The following is a 17,133-nucleotide window of genomic DNA, read 5'->3' on the forward strand; positions in this document are numbered from 1 at the left end:
GATGTATGTATGTCAGATTTATTGTCTTCATATCGCATCTACACTTAAGGTGATTACACACTTCATGCAGTGGTTTCCATAGAGAGTTTACATTGCATATCACCATACAGTCCTGCCCCCAGCGGGGGAGCTTTACAATCTAGAGGATTCCTAGTCACATTCATAGAGCAGAAAGGGTCAGTTGTAGGTTTAAGGTTGCATGAATCGGAGTGTGTTGTAGATTGGAACCATAGGTGCAATGATTTAAGGTGAACTGGTGTTTGAAACTACTGAATATTGGCAATACGGTAGAAGACAGCACCAGAAGTGCTATATGGTGGTTTAAAACTCATTTGCATGTTGGGGAGGACGACACCACTGATTGATAAAGAGCAGGACCATGTGGCTTTACCCGTCAATAGAGCAGTGATACGGCCTGCATCCTTCGATGCTCCGAAGAATGAACAGGCATCGGTTACTCTGTCTGTCTTCTTCTTATTGCTACTCGCCTTTAGGTTGTAGAATATAGAGCGAGAGTCGATGCAAGCGTGCAACTACCAGAACGGGACATGTAGCGAAGAGGCTTAGCTGTCTGGCTTGTGATGTGTGATATAGGGTTTTTGAAGGCCTTACAGAGAATTTATAATATCAATCCATTAAGAAAAGGCCTAGTCCTAATTACTCAAGATTCTAGGAGACCTACATTACTTAGCTATCTTGAAAATGTTGCCGCAGAAATACAACCTTAGGTAGCTGCACTGCACAAAGGGGAAGCTTATTTATGGAGGTGTCTCTCAAAAACTAAATATTACTGTGGTACATCAGAGAGAGTGAAATCATCCACAGGCAGTGAAGTATTTCAGTCATCGGTTAATGTCATCACAGAACACCAACAAATTATTATTGCGGCGCCGCACCTGATCCTTTTGCACTCTAGTACAACCTCAATTGCTCACCTCCCAGTTGCAGCTGCAAAAACCCTCAAAACTAAACACGGTGCATAAACTCTTAATTATTGCCCTGAAGCGCAATAAAACCATTATATGGTAGTATATCAATTTTCTTGCCCAGGGAACATATATTTTTATCAATAAAATCTTATCAGTGCTACCATTTAATTACCCGTTTGAATCAATCAGCTCGCACTCAGCTTTCCCTTAGGAGCTAACGTTCATTAAGGACATATTAAAGGAGTTAAAAGGCAACTAGCTGTTGTCGCTGCCATAAAGGGGTAAAGCCATTTCCCCATCACGTGACATGTCGATTTGCTAATGCGTGGGCTATCTCATGGATGTGGAGCTTAGCAGCGGAAGTGTAGTCTTCAGCTTTCTGGCATGTGAAGTTGTGAAAGGGTTTTTACCCTTTACAAGGTACTATTAATCATTATAAACAACTCATGTGCATATGCAGCAGAATTATACATCCAATTCACATCAGATCCCCTGGCCCCAGCGGCGGGAGCTTTTCAATCTAAAGGATCCTAGTCACATTCCATTAGACAGAATCAGGGTTCAGTTGTAGGGTTTACGGTTTGCATAACGAGTGAATTGGAACGGCTTAAGGTGCATGATTAGTGAATCCTGGTGTTTGAACTACTGAATTGGCATACTAGTGATAGAAGGCACAGAATGCTTTTTAAGCACGGTGTTTAGACTCATTATGTCATGTTTTGGGGAGGACACCACTGATTGATAAAGCCAGTGGCTTGTACCCCATCAATAGAGCAGTGGATCCCCTCATGCCTATCATAGCTCCGAGTGAAACAGGCACTACTGTCTGTCCTTCCGTATGAAGGTTAATCTCTCTTCCCACATTACAGTCAGAGGTGCGCTATCAGATCACGGGACGTAAGCGTATTATGTATGCGATTAGCTCTGGGCTTGCTGAGTGTGTGGAATGAGATTTTTTTACTTACAGAGGTTACATAATACACGTTAAAAAACAAACTTATCAATTGCATTGCACAGATTATACATCATTCACGATGCAGTCCCGTGCCCGTCACGGGGGGGAGGCTTACAATGCTAAGGATAGTAAACATCACATTCATCAGAACAGAAGGGTCGGTTGTAAAGGTTTAGGTTGCATACGGTAGATGAGTTGGAACCAAGGTGCATGATTAATAGTGATTATGTTGTGTTTGACTCTGTTGCATACTATAGTGAAGAAGCACGATAGCTAGGTGTTTACTCATTGCATGTTGGGAGGGACACCCTGATTGATTATAAGCCTGGCTTTCTACCACTCAAGATAAGAGCAGTGATACTCCTCATCGCTTCGATGCTGCCCGAGTGAACAGGCACTATCTGTCCTGTCTTCCGTATTGGGTATGCATATCTTTCGCCCATTACCGTCGGCGTGCACTATACCAGAACTGTGGACAGTAGCGGGCTTAGCTTCTTGCTTGTGAGTGTGAAAGGGTTTTTACCATTTACAGAATAATTATTTCATAAAAGTCCTACTTCTGTTTCTTCCATGTGCCATCGTCAATTGTCCTTCATGTCCACCTTGGCGCTTCCTCTTCTTAGTTTCTATAGCTCGCGTTCAGCATTTTATGCAGGTGCATTATCTGAATTATACTCATTCCATCAGTCCCTGCCTCACAAGGTAGAGCTTACACTAAGGTTTCTAATTACGTCATTCAACAGTAAGGGTCAGGTTATTTGTCACATCATTATCGCTCACTACACAGGAGTGTAGTGCGAATATTATAGTTACACTTACGCGCGGCACGCGAGACAGAGGAGCGGAGTAGCACTCCAATGTCGGGGGAGCTTACTTCTTATAAGGTCTAATATTCTATCTTTCATAGAACAGAGGGTCATAGTTGTGGTTTAAGGTCTGAGTCGGAGTGATTGGAACAGGGTGCATGATTTAGATTGAATCTGGTGTTTGAACTACTGAATTGCCATACATAGTTGATATGTATAGCATCAGAACTGCTATAGGTGTCTGTACTCATTGCGATTGTTGGGTAGTGACACCCTGTTGATAACGCCTGGCTATTTTCCCCTCTAGGCAGTGATTATCCCTACATATCCTTCATGCATCCGATGTGGAAGCAGGCACATACTTCTGTCTTCCGTAATGAGGTATTGCCTTCCTTCCCACATGTACAGTCGAGCGTGCACTACCAGATCGGTGATCCATGTAGCGTGAGCTTTAGCATTCTGGCTTGTGAGTTGTGGAATAGGGTTTTTACTATACAAAGATATATAATCATTTAAAAAAGTCCTACCCTTCGTGGATTTTCCATGTGCCATCGTCCATTTGTTCCATGTCATATGGGCTTCCTCTTCTTATTTCATTCCATCTTCCTTTATTTCTTGCCTCTTCGTCTTAGTTTCTATAATTGTTGGTGTTGTGTTTGTTTGTTTTGTTTGTGTGTTTTTGGTTTTGCTGGGTTTATGTATTGTTTGGTTTGTTGGTTTTTAATTGCTGCGTATTTAGCTTATTTGTTATTGTTCAGTGCCATTTTACATGATTATACATCATTCACATCAGTTCCCTGCCCCACTGGAGGAGAGCTTACAATCTAAGTGAAATTTCTATTACGATTCATGTCACAGTAAGGTGCAGTTATTGCTCAATCATCATCGCTCACACAACACACTTCATGCAGTGGTTTCCAGAGAGTTTACATCATTCACATCAGTCCCTGCCCCACGGGGGGAGCTTACAATCTAAGGATCCTATCACATTCATAGACAGAAGGGTCAGTTGTAGGTTTAGGTTGCATAACGGAGTGATTGGAACCAAGGTGCATGATTTAGTGAATCTGGTGTTTGAACTACTGAATTGCATACTAGTGAAGAAGCACAGAATGCTAAGGTGTTTAACTCATTGCATGTTGGGAGGGACACCCTGATTGATAAAGCCTGGCTTTACCCCTCAATAGAGCAGTGATACCCCTCATCCTTCATGCTCCGAGTGAACAGGCACTACTGTCTGTCTTCCGTAATGAGGTATGCCTTCTTCCCCACATTACAGTCGAGCGTGCACTACCAGACGGGACAGTAGCGAAGAGCTTAGCTTCTGGCTTGTGAGTGTGAAAGGGTTTTACCTTACAAGATATATAATCATTAAAAAAGTCCTACCTTCTGTTTTCAAATGTGCCATCGTCATTTGTTCCATGTCATCGGGCTTCCCTTCTTATTTCTTCCTCTTCTTATTTCTTCCTCTTCTTATTTCTATAGCGCCGTAACATTTTATGCAGTGCATTTTACAGATTATACATCATTCACATCAGTCCCTGCCCCACTAGGAGAGCTTACAATCTAAGGATTCTATTACGTTCATTCACAGTAAGGTCAGTTATTTGTCAATCATATCGCTCACACACACACTTCATGCAGTGGTTTCCAGAGAGTTTACATCATTCACATCAGTCCCTGCCCCACGGGGGAGCTTACAATCTAAGGATCCTATCACATTCATAGACAGAAGGGTCAGTTGTAGGTTTTAGGTTGCATAACGGAGTGATTGGAACCCAAGGTGCATGATTTAGTGAACTGGTGTTTGAACTACTGAATTGCATACCTGGTGAAGAAGCACAGAATGCTAAGGGGTTTAACTCATTGCATGTTGGAGGGACACCCTGATTGATAAAGCCTGGCTTTACCCCTCAATAGAGCAGTGATACCCTCATCCTTCATGCTCCGAGTGAACAGGCCACTACTGTCTGTCTTCCGTAATGGAGGTATGCCTTCTTCCCCACGTTACAGTCGAGCGTGCACTACCAGACGGGACAGTAGCGAAGAGCTTAGCTTCTGGCTTGTGAGTGTGAAAGGGTTTTTAACCTTACAAGATATATAATCATTAGAAAAAGGCCCTAAAGTCCTAAATAACCAAGATTCTAGGGAGACCTAACATATTAGTAAATCTTGAAAATGTTGCCCAGAAATACAACCTTAGTAACTGCACTGAAAGGGAAGCTTTTGAGGTGTCACTAAAAAAAAATATTTGTGGCATCAGAGAGATGAAATCATCCACAGGCAAGATGAAAAGTATCTCATGGAGTCATCCACACACCACAAATTTTTTGGCGCCCTGTCCTTCACCTAACACCTTCAATTGCCTACACCTCCCAAGTGCAGCGCAAAAACCCCAAACTAACACTGCATAAAACTCTTATTATTGCCCTGAACCAATAAACCATATATGTAGTATATCAATTTTGCACAAAAGGGAACATAATTTTACAATAAATCTTATCAGTACACACAATTTATTACCCTTCAATAGTGCAGGCTTTCTTAGGAGCTACGTTCTTAGGCATTTAAAGAGTTAAAAGGCACTACTGTCTGTCCTCCATAAAGGGGTAAGCCATTCCCCCACACTACAGTCGACGCTAGTGCTATCAGACTGGGACAGCAGCGAAGAGCTTAGCTTCTGGCATGTGAATGTGAAAGGGTTTTTACCTTACAAGGTACATAATCATTAAAACAACTCATTGCATTGCACAGATTATACACTCAATTCACATCAGTCCCTGCCCCACGGCGGGAGCTTTCAATCTAAGGATCCTATCACATTCATAGACAGAAGGGTCAGTTGTAGGTTTAGTTGCATAACGAGTGATTGAACCAAGTGCATAATTTAGTTAATCTGGTGTTTGAACTACTGAATTGCATACTAGTGAAGAAGCACAGAATGCTAAGGTGTTTAACTCATTACATGTTGGGAGGGACACCCTGATTGATAAAGCCTGGCTTTACCCCTCAATAGAGCAGTGATACCCCTCATCCTTCATGCTCCGAGTGAACAGGCACTACTGTCTGTCTTCCGTAATGAGGTATGCCTTCTTCCCCACATTACAGTCGAGGCGGTGCGCTATCAGACGGGACCCAGTAGCGAAGAGCTTAGCTTCTGGCTTGTGAGTGTGGAAGAGTTTTTACCTTACAAGGTACATAATCATTAAAACAACTCATTGCATTGCACAGATTATACATCATTCACATCAGTCCCTGCCCCACGGGGGGAGCTTACAATCTAAGGATAGTATCACATTCATAGACAGAAGGGTCGGTTGTAGGTTTAGGTTGCATAACGGAGTGATTGGAACCAAGGTGCATGATTTAGTGAATCTGGTGTTTGAACTACTGAATTGCATACTAGTGAAGAAGCACAGAATGCTAAGGTGTTTAACTCATTGCATGTTGGGAGGGACACCCTGATTGATAAAGCCTGGCTTTACCCCTCAATAGAGCAGTGATACCCCTCATCCTTCATGCTCCGAGTGAACAGGCACTACTGTCTGTCTTCCGTAATGAGGTATGCCTTCTTCCCCACATTACAGTCGAGCGTGCACTACCAGACGGGACAGTAGCGAAGAGCTTAGCTTCTTGCTTGTGAGTGTGAAAGGGTTTTTACCTTACAAGATATATAATCATTAAAAAAGTCCTACCTTCTGTTCTTCAAATGTGCCATCGTCATTTCTTCCATGTCATCTGGCTTCCTCTTCTTATTTCTATAGCTCCGTCACATTTTATGCAGTGCATTTTACAGATTATACATCATTCACATCAGTCCCTGCCCCACAAGGAGAGCTTACAATCTAAGGATTCTATTACGTCCATTCACAGTAAGGTCAGTTATTTGTCAATCATATCGCTCACACACACACTTCATGCAGTGGTTTCCAGAGAGTTTACATCATTCACATCAGTCCCTGCCCCACGGGGGGAGCTTACAATCTAAGGATCCTATCACTTTCATAGACAGAAGGGTCAGTTGTAGGTTTAGGTTGCATAACGGAGTGATTGGAACCAAGGTGCATGATTTATTGAATCTGGTGTTTGAACTACTGAATTGCATACTAGTGAAGAAGCACAGAATGCTAAGGTGTTTAACTCATTACATGTTGGGAGGGACACCCTGATTGATAAAGCCTGGCTTTACCCCTCAATAGAGCAGTGATACCCCTCATCCTTCATGCTCCGAGTGAACAGGCACTACTGTCTGTCTTCCGTAATGAGGTATGCCTTCTTCCCCACATTACAGTCGAGCGTGCACTACCAGACGGGACAGTAGCGAAGAGCTTAGCTTCTGGCTTGTGAGTGTGAAAGGGTTTTTACCTTACAAGATATATAATCATTAAAAAAGTCCTACCTTCTGTTCTTCAAATGTGCCATCGTCATTTCTTCCATGTCATCTGGCTTCCTCTTCTTATTTCTATAGCTCCGTCACATTTTATGCAGTGCATTTTACAGATTATACATCATTCACATCAGTCCCTGCCCCACGGGGGGAGCTTACAATCTAAAGATCCTATCACATTCATACACAGAAGGGTCAGTTGTAGTGTGTGGGTTGTATAACGGAGTGATTGGAACCAAGGTGCATGATTTAGTGAATCTGGTGTTTGAACTACTGAATTGCATACTAGTGAAGAAGCACAGAATGCTAAGGTGTTTAACTCATTGCATGTTGGGAGGGACACCCTGATTGATAAAGCCTGGCTTTACCCCTCAATAGAGCAGTGATACCCCTCATCCTTCATGCTCCGAGTGAACAGGCACTACTGTCTGTCTTCCGTAATGAGGTATGCCTTCTTCCCCACATTACAGTCGAGCGAGGCTATCAGACGGGACAGTAGCGAAGAGCTTAGTTTCTGGCTTGTGAGTGTGGAAAGGGTTTTTACCTTACAAGGTACATAATCATTAAAACAACTCATTGCATTGCACAGATTATACATCAATTCACATCAGTCCCTGCCCCACGGGGGGAGCTTACAATCTAAGGATAGTATCACATTCATAGACAGAAGGGTCGGTTGTAGGTTTAGGTTGCATAACGGAGTGATTGGAACCAAGGTGCATGATTTAGTGAATCTGGTGTTTGAACTACTGAATTGCATACTAGTGAAGAAGCACAGAATGCTAAGGTGTTTAACTCATTGCATGTTGGGAGGGACACCCTGATTGATAAAGCCTGGCTTTACCCCTCAATAGAGCAGTGATACCCCTCATCCGTCATGCTCGTTAAAACAATCGTTAAAACAACTCATTGCATTGCACAGATTATACATCATTCACATCAGTCCCTGCCCCACGGGAGGAGCTTACAATCTAAGGATAGTATCACATTCATAGACAGTAGGGTCAGTTGTAGGTTTAGGTTGCATAACGGAGTGATTGGAACCAAGGTGCATGATTTAGTGAATCTGGTGTTTGAACTACTGAATTGCATACTAGTGAAGAAGCACAGAATGCCTAAGGTGTTTAACTCATTACATGTTGGGAGGGACACCCTGATTGATAAAGCCTGGCTTTACCCCTCAATAGAAGCAGTGATACCCCTCATCCTTCATGCTCCGAGTGAACAGCACTACTTGGTCTGTCTTCCGTAATGAGGTATGCTTCTTCCCCACATTACAGTCGAGCGTGCACTACCAGACGGGACAGTAGCGAAGAGCTTAGCTTCTGGCTTGTGAGTGTGAAAGGGTTTTTACCTTACAAGATATATAATCATTAAAAAAGTCCTACCTTCTGTTCTTCAAATGTGCCATCGTCATTTCTTCCATGTCATCTGGCTTCCTCTTCTTATTTCTATAGCTCCGTCACATTTTATGCAGTGCATTTTACAGATTATACATCATTCACATCAGTCCCTGCCCCACGGGGGGAGCTTACAATCTAAAGATCCTATCACATTCATACACAGAAGGGTCAGTTGTAGTGTGTGGGTTGTATAACGGAGTGATTGGAACCAAGGTGCATGATTTAGTGAATCTGGTGTTTGAACTACTGAATTGCATACTAGTGAAGAAGCACAGAATGCTAAGGTGTTTAACTCATTGCATGTTGGGAGGGACACCCTGATTGATAAAGCCTGGCTTTACCCCTCAATAGAGCAGTGATACCCCTCATCCTTCATGCTCCGAGTGAACAGGCACTACTGTCTGTCTTCCGTAATGAGGTATGCCTTCTTCCCCACATTACAGTCGAGCGTGCGCTATCAGACGGGACAGTAGCGAAGAGCTTAGTTTCTGGCTTGTGAGTGTGGAAGGGTTTTTACCTTACAAGGTACATAATCATTAAAACAACTCATTGCATTGCACAGATTATACATCATTCACATCAGTCCCTGCCCCACGGGAGGAGCTTACAATCTAAGGATAGTATCACATTCATAGACAGAAGGGTCAGTTGTAGGTTTAGGTTGCATAACGGAGTGATTGGAACCAAGGTGCATGATTTAGTGAATCTGGTGTTTGAACTACTGAATTTTATACTAGTGAAGAAGCACAGAATGCTAAGGTGTTTAACTCATTGCATGTTGGGAGGGACACCCTGATTGATAAAGCCTGGCTTTACCCCTCAATAGAGCAGTGATACCCCTCATCCGTCATGCTCGTTAAAACAATCGTTAAAACAACTCATTGCATTGCACAGATTATACATCATTCACATCAGTCCCTGCCCCACGGGAGGAGCTTACAATCTAAGGATAGTATCACATTCATAGACAGTAGGGTCAGTTGTAGGTTTAGGTTGCATAACGGAGTGATTGGAACCAAGGTGCATGATTTAGTGAATCTGGTGTTTGAACTACTGAATTGCATACTAGTGAAGAAGCACAGAATGCTAAGGTGTTTAACTCATTGCATGTTGGGAGGGACACCCTGATTGATAAAGCCTGGCTTTACCCCTCAATAGAGCAGTGATACCCCTCATCCTTCATGCTCCGAGTGAACAGGCACTACTGTCTGTCTTCCGTAATCAGGTATGCCTTCTTCCCCACATTACAGTCGAGCGTGCACTACCAGACGGGACAGTAGCGAAGAGCTTAGCTTCTGGCTTGTGAGTGTGAAAGGGTTTTTACCTTACAATGTACATAATCATTAAAAAAGTCCTACCTTCTGTTCTTCAAATGTGCCATCGTCATTTGTTCCATGTCATCTGGCTTCCTCTTCTTATTTCTTCCTCTTCTATTTAAGCGCCGTAACATTTTATGCAGTGCATTTTACAGATTATACATCATTCACATCAGTCCCTGCCCCACTAGGAGAGCTTACACTCTAAGGATTCTATTACGTTCATTCACAGTAAGGTCAGTTATTTGTCAATCATATCGCTCACACACACACTTCATGCAGTGGTTTCCAGAGAGTTTACATCATTCACATCAGTCCCTGCCCCACAGGGGGAGCTTACAATCTAAGGATCCTATCACATTCATAGACAGAAGGGTCAGTTGTAGGTTTAGGTTGCATAACGGAGTGATTGGAACCAAGGTGCATGATTTAGTGAAACTGGTGTTTGAACTACTGAATTGCATACTGGTGAAGAAGCACAGAATGCTAAGGTGTTTAACTCATTGCATGTTGGGAGGGACACCCTGATTGATAAAGCCTGGCTTTACCCCTCAATAGAGCAGTGATACCCCTCATCCTTCATGCTCCGAGTGAACAGGCACTACTGTCTGTCTTCCGTAATGAGGTATGCCTTCTTCCCCACATTACAGTCGAGCGTGCACTACCAGACGGGACAGTAGCGAAGATCTTAGCTTCTGGCTTGTGAGTGTGGAAGGGTTTTTACCTTACAAGGTACATAATCATTAAAACAACTCATTGCATTGCACAGATTATACATCATTCACGTCAGTCCCTGCCCCACAGGGGGAGCTTACAATCTAAAGATCCTATCACATTCATACACAGAAGGGTCAGTTGTAGCGTGTGGGTTGTATAACGGAGTGATTGGAACCAAGGTGCATGATTTAGTGAATCTGGTGTTTGAACTACTGAATTGCATACTAGTAAAGAAGCACAGAATGCTAAGGTGTTTAACTCATTGCATGTTGGGAGGGACACCCTGATTGATAAAGCCTGGCTTTACCCCTCAATAGAGCAGTGATACCCCTCATCCTTCATGCTCCGAGTGAACAGGCACTACTGTCTGTCTTCCGTAATGAGGTATGCCTTCTTCCCCACATTACAGTCGAGCGTGCACTATCAGACGGGACAGTAGCGAAGAGCTTAGCTTCTGGCTTGTGATTGTGAGGATTTTTAGCTTACAAGGTATTTAATCATTTAAAAAATCCTACCTTCCCTTTTTCAGATGTACCTTTTTTCATTTTTCCCATGTCTTCCTCTCCATATTAAGTCCAACTGGCTCTGCTGGATGGAATAGTAGTAGATAGTATAACTTCTGGCTTCCTCTTTTTATTTCTATGGCATCATCACAATTTATGCATTTCATTACACAAATTAGATGTCATTTAAACCAGTTTCTGCCCCAACGGAGAGTTTACATCATTCACATCACTCCTTTCCCCATGGGGGGAGTTTACAATCTAAGGATCCTATCATATTCATAAACAGAAGGGCCAGTTGTAGCATGTGGGTTTTATAAAGGAGTAATTAGAATCAATGTGGATGATGGAATGAATGTTGTGTATGAACTACTTAAATGTATACTGTTGGAGAGAAGGATTAATGAATGCTAAGGTGTTGCTGTGTAGAAGTAGAATTTTTGGAAGGTGTAATTGTGTTTGAGATGTAATGAAGTGGAATCAAGCACACAATGCTAAGGTATTTTCTTCTGTGGCATTTTGGATTAGGTGCCTGCAGGTTAGGCTCTGCTTTGGAAGAAGAAGCAGGGCCAACCGCACTCAGATGGATCCACAGGACCAGAGAAAATTAGTTAAAAAATATATTTTATTTGGACAAAGTTAAAAAGTGTATATTTGCATCTCCATCCGCCCTACGCATTTCGCACTCACGTGGGGCACTACCTAATTTTCTCTGGTCCTGTGGATCCGTCTGAGTGCCGGTTGGCCCTGCTTCTTCTTCATACCTTTGACGTACTACTCCCTAAAGCTGGGGGGCTGGGGCACCCGGACCATATTTAGTATTTGTTGAGACATTTATAATGTATTCTGGGGCATCTTGTTTCTCCTAACTATAGACTCTGCTTATACTGTACCTCCAACACTGTTGGTTCTTGCCCCACCTCCATGCTGTATCTGGATAAGACCTTATTCAAAAAATCGGAAAAATATGGACAAGCTAAAGAGGCTACACAGCACTCAGAAATCACACCAACCCCCCATGGGAGACTCACCACCTCCACAAGACTCAAACTACATTCATCATACTCTTCAAAATGCACAGTAGATGTTAGACTTTTAATAATCTACTACGCTAAGTTTGATGTGCAACAGCAAAACGTAATCACAACACCTTTTAGAATTGAATCTAATACTCAGGGACTGAATACTGGAGATTAGAGGATAATTAATGTAGATTACCAAATTAACACAACAGAAAACAAGATCAGCTATAGACTTAATTACTAAATTAAAATTAAATTAAAAATAGATAATCTAGATAATAGATCTTGGAGAAGTAAGTTTCATTGGGGTACCAGTGTCAATACGTCTGGCAGACATTCCCAAGTTTATCCTCAATATTCTCTGCAATTCTCTGAGTTTATAACATCAGTTATCTGACAACAGCATTGAAAGGGCACACGGGCTGGGGAGTGAGTGATCCTAGAATAGGAAAAGAAGTCACCCAGTTATGGCAGAATTGATCTTACAGGCATGTAGAAAAGTAAGAGATCTCCAGGTACAAGACCATAAGATACAGGTCTTTCAGGGCTTCTCAGCCAAAGAGAATTAACACCAATTTGCAGATACTAATTTCAAAACGGCATGCACTTTTCGCTTACATACCCAGCAAAATTAAGCATTAATTTGAATGGTTAAACACACATCTTCCTCAAACCCCAAACATCAAGGGAGCACTTGGGTTTATGCAGAAATAAACAAAAGGAAACTGTCACAATGGGCAGAGGCCATGCAACTAACAGACATATGGCGATGGAAAAACCCAGAGTAAAGTGTTCTCATGCTACTCCGCTATGCACAACACAATGTCCAGAATAGACCTGACCCTAGCCACAGGTGACTTAATACAACATGTACGAACAGCACAATATTTACCCTGAGGTATTTCTGATCATGCTCCTTTACTTGTCAACCTAGGACTACTTTCACCCAGGGAAACCAAACCCTGGAGATTAAGCCCACTATGGCTAGTTAATGACACAGTGGCAGAGGCATCAACCAAGGCTATAACAGTATACTGGGCCCTAAACACAGCAACTGCAGCCCCTCCCCATGGTTTGGTGATACCCCTTTATGCCAGAGAGATCAACAGATATAAATATAAGGCGGCTTTACAGCAATATCCTAGCAACAACTTTCCAGTAGATGAAGGCATAGACCCCAATAGCTACCCCTTCCCCTCTAAGCTGGGTAAGCTCTTTCAAGTATCTGGGTGTTACAATCACGAGGGATAGCACTAAATACACAGTATTAAACCTTACCCTGGTCACAGAAAGTAGTCAATCAAACTCATACAATGGGGGATTTTACCCCTGACAATATGGGGTAGTATCAACTTGATAAAAATTATTTATCTGCTAAAATTTTTGTGTATCCTCCACAATTCTCCTATGTACATCCCCAAAACAGTATTCCAACATATTGAACAAATGCAGTCTTCGTTCATATGGGGTAATAAATCCCCGAGATTTGCCAAGTCCAAACTAAAGGCCCCAATTGACGAAGGTGGACTGGGCTTCCCAGACCTACAATACTACGTCTTAGCCTCTCAATTGTACTATTTGGGCTGATGACTAACGCCAGACCCCAACAACCCTAACTTCCAATTGCAGGCTACTTTGGCAGGCTCAGCAGAAACCCTTTAATGTATACGTTATAGGAAAATAGCAGACCTGCAAGTGAGACAACCGATTCTTACCACCCCACACAAAGTTTGGACGGTGGTTCTGCGGATCACTCGCCTTAAAAACCCGTTACTCAAAATTGATTTACCTATTTTGGGCAACTCTCACCTTCCCCATTTCCAACAACTCCTAACATATATGAGGTGGCTAAGGGCCAGGATCAGGACTTTGGGCGATGCAGCGCTGGATGAGCAGTTGCTCACCAGAAAACAACTATTACAGTCTCATCCCGGAGTCCAAATTAACCAACTAGTGTACCAACAATTTAGGCATGCCTTCATAGCACAGTTCATATCAACCAGAGCGGAAATGGTAACATCACCCTTTTTAGAGGCCCTTAAATCGCCAAACCAAAAATGGTTACCCACCTATATGGGAAATTACTCTCCGCAATTCCCGCACCATTTGCCAAAGCATATGAGGCTTGGCATGCAGATATCCCCACTTTAACAGCAGAAGAATGGAAGGAGAGTAAAGACAAAGCGTACCAGTACCTCATTGCTAATAGAGATAGGCTTATCCAGTTTAAGCTATTACATCGGATTCACATCACACCACTGCGCCTAAGCCAAATGGGTGAGATAAATAAAGCATATTGCCCAAAGTGTCAACAGCAGGCGGCTGGTTATATTCATATGATGTGGAACTGCCCTCAAATCAGTAAATACTGGGATAGAGTTATGTCCCATATCCAGGACAAAACTACCTTCCCCAAAATTATGTCTCCACAAGTCTGTGTACTGGGGGTGATAGATGAGATTGTCCCGCTAAATGCAAAGAGAGACCTATGGCGATCTCTACTGTTCCACGCCAGGAAAGCATTGCTTATGAAATGCATGGACCCGAAGCCACCTTCCCTCTGGTTTTAGTTAGCCTTAATAAACAAAAATCTCCCACTCATACAACTGACATACCTAGCTAGAGGGTGCCCGAACAAATATGGGAAAATCTGGGATGAGTGGACTGAGGCCAACTCATAGCAAACGCCAAGGTATACTAGGGCATCACTAGATAAAACCAACCCCACCTCTAATGTACTGGTGTGAATTGCAACTTGAACAAATGTTGAATGTCATGTCAATTATTGAGCACTAATTGTACCTGAACCCCCCCTTCTCTTCTGTACCCCCCAAGTTTCAGAAAATTAAAAATAAATACTTATAAAGAAAGAAACAAAAGGACTTTGAAAGAGTACCTTAAAGCCACACGGCTACAGTGAAACTTCAATTTTTAGTACCCTGATTTTATATTTTAGATATTTTACATTGTTCTTTGTTTTTTTGTCCCACCAATTTATAATGCATTTCAGTGAGAGATTTTCTCTGATTTTATATAACGTTTTCCAGATTTCACATAAAAATGGCTGTTTGTTCTCTATGATTTTTATTATTAGTGAAAAAAAGAGGCTTAAAATGCTAACCAGTTTGCATGCCTTGGTTGTGCCTGTAAATAGTTAGTTCTAATTAGTCATACACAAGTCACTTATTGCTATAGCTTGTGTATGTGACTGCTAGAGAGGCCTGATTTTATATTTCCCTGGATTCCTACCCAACAGAACAGGAATGAGCTGTCCTGAAATGTTAAGATACTGAAAAACAGGAGCAAATATTGGTATTGTAAATATGTAATTAGATGATTGTTATTTAAGTTATAATGTCAATCTCTCTCTCTTAATTCTACTGTCTCTAGTACACAAGCCTGGCCCACAAAAGTTTTGGAAGGTCGAAGAGGCTAGAACATTACCGGGTGGATGGAGCCAGGGCATACCTAATAATGCACAGCTAAGACTTCATGACAGAACAGTTAGATGAATACAGGTAACATCACAACCAACACGCTACACATGTTCAAACAACATATGAGACAGATAGTTTGGAATGTAGGTTGGTTGACCTCACCAATCAAAAGAAAAAGATATTAACAAATCTCAAGAAACTAAAACCCAATAGAATATTATTTTTAAAGACCCTCTGGAAATTAGGAGATACCAGTGTACTTAAAGCGGCATGGATACGTGAATTCCTATCAGCACTATATAAAGCCAAACAAAGGGGAGCAGCCAGTCTTATTTGCACATCTCTGCCAAACAAATTGGATGACCCGATATATATATACTGTAAGTCACTATTTAATATTGTGTAAATCAGATATCAGACAAAAAAAGACATGGTAGCCAACATATACAGTGGTGTGAAAAACTATTTGCCCCCTTCCTGATTTCTTATTCTTTTGCATGTTTGTCACACTTAAATGTTTCTGCTCATCAAAAACCGTTAACTATTAGTCAAAGATAACATAATTGAACACAAAATGCAGTTTTTAAATGAAGGTTTACGTTATTAAGGGAGAAAAAAAACTCCAAATCTACATGGGCCTGTGTGAAAAAGTGATTGCCCCCCTTGTTAAAAAATAACTTAACTGTGGTTTATCACACCTGAGTTCAATTTCAAAGGTTATAAAGCCATTTCTAAAGCTTTGGGACTCCAGCGAACCACAGTGAGAGCCATTATCCACAAATGGCAAAAACATGGAACAGTGGTGAACCTTCCCAGGAGTGGCCGGCCGACCAAAATTACCCCAAGAGCGCAGAGACAACTCATCCGAGAGGCCACAAAAGACCCCAGGACAACATCTAAAGAACTGCAGGCCTCACTTGCCTCAATTAAGGTCAGTGTTCACGACTCCACCATAAGAAAGAGACTGGGCAAAAACGGCCTGCATGGCAGATTTCCAAGGCGCAAACCACTTTTAAGCAAAAAGAACATTAAGGCTCGTCTCAATTTTGCTAAAAAACATCTTAATGATTGCCAAGACTTTTGGGAAAATACCTTGTGGAGACAAAAGTTGAACATTTTGGAAAGTGCGCGTCCCGTTACATCTGGCGTAAAAGTAACACAGAATTTCAGAAAAAGAACATCATACCAACAGTAAAATATGGTGGTGGTAGTGTGATGGTCTGGGGTTGTTTTGCTGCTTCAGGACCTGGAAGACTTGCTGTGATAGATGGAACCATGAATTCTACTGTCTACCAAAAAATCCTGAAGGAGAATGTCCGGCCATCTGTTCGTCAACTCAAGCTGAAGCGATCTTGGGTGCTGCAGCAGGACAATGACCCAAAACACACCAGCAAATCCACCTCTGAATGGCTGAAGAAAAACAAAATGAAGACTTTGGAGTGGCCTAGTCAAAGTCCTGACCTGAATCCTATTGAGATGTTGTGGCATGACCTTAAAAAGGCGGTTCATGCTAGAAAACCCTCAAATAAAGCTGAATTACAACAATTCTGCAAAGATGAGTGGGCCAAAATTCCTCCAGAGCGCTGTAAAAGACTCGTTGCAAGTTATCGCAAACGCTTGATTGCAGTTATTGCTGCTAAGGGTGGCCCAACCAGTTA

At 42.2% G+C, this 17,133-nt stretch overlaps 1 long non-coding RNA gene across 4 annotated transcripts in view; it reads left to right on the forward strand.

The window, feature by feature from the left end:
• Window positions 1–15,947, forward strand: part of LOC121393262 — a 74,232-nt gene extending 58,285 nt beyond the window's left edge. For all 4 annotated transcript variants that reach the window (XR_005960922.1, XR_005960921.1, XR_005960920.1 and 1 more), the window contains one exon: window positions 15,429–15,947. This is a non-coding gene — a long non-coding RNA (uncharacterized LOC121393262). The remainder of the gene's footprint in view (window positions 1–15,428) is intronic.
• Window positions 15,948–17,133: the final 1,186 nt, after the last annotated feature.

This window comes from Xenopus laevis, chromosome 4S, assembly GCF_017654675.1.
Source record: "Xenopus laevis strain J_2021 chromosome 4S, Xenopus_laevis_v10.1, whole genome shotgun sequence".
Classification (NCBI taxonomy): Eukaryota; Metazoa; Chordata; class Amphibia; order Anura; family Pipidae; genus Xenopus; species Xenopus laevis.